This window comes from Penaeus monodon, chromosome 21 (assembly GCF_015228065.2).
Source record: "Penaeus monodon isolate SGIC_2016 chromosome 21, NSTDA_Pmon_1, whole genome shotgun sequence".
Taxonomy (NCBI): Eukaryota; Metazoa; Arthropoda; class Malacostraca; order Decapoda; family Penaeidae; genus Penaeus; species Penaeus monodon.
This window is the reverse complement of record NC_051406.1, coordinates 43,742,788-43,743,096: the sequence shown is the minus strand read 5'-3', so window position 1 is coordinate 43,743,096 and position 309 is coordinate 43,742,788. Positions and strand designations below refer to the sequence as shown.

General features: G+C 44.3%; 1 protein-coding gene across 1 annotated transcript in view; it reads left to right on the top strand.

The window, feature by feature from the left end:
• Positions 1-309, top strand: part of LOC119586686 (putative neural-cadherin 2) — a 43,803-nt gene that overhangs the window by 27,014 nt on the left and 16,480 nt on the right. The window lies entirely within an intron of this gene.

The following is a 309-nucleotide window of genomic DNA, read 5'->3' as shown; positions in this document are numbered from 1 at the left end:
CCACTCCTAGGGTCCCTCTCCCGACCTTTTGCAGCAAGACCGTTTCCACCGCCATTATGCATATTCATCGGCACACATCTTCCTCTCCCGACTCTCCATCCTAAACCAACTTGCATGTTAACTCTCTCCACTTCCTCTTTCTTGCAATAGGGCGCCTCCAGACTTTCTCATCTTCGAACCTTTGATCTATTCAACAAAATCAGGAGAACCAATCACGGAACTTAATTACATTTTGATATGACTAATGGTCTTTTATGGCCTGAGATGTATTTTCTAAATTACTAGAGTGCCGAGGCTACAGTTCGAGTA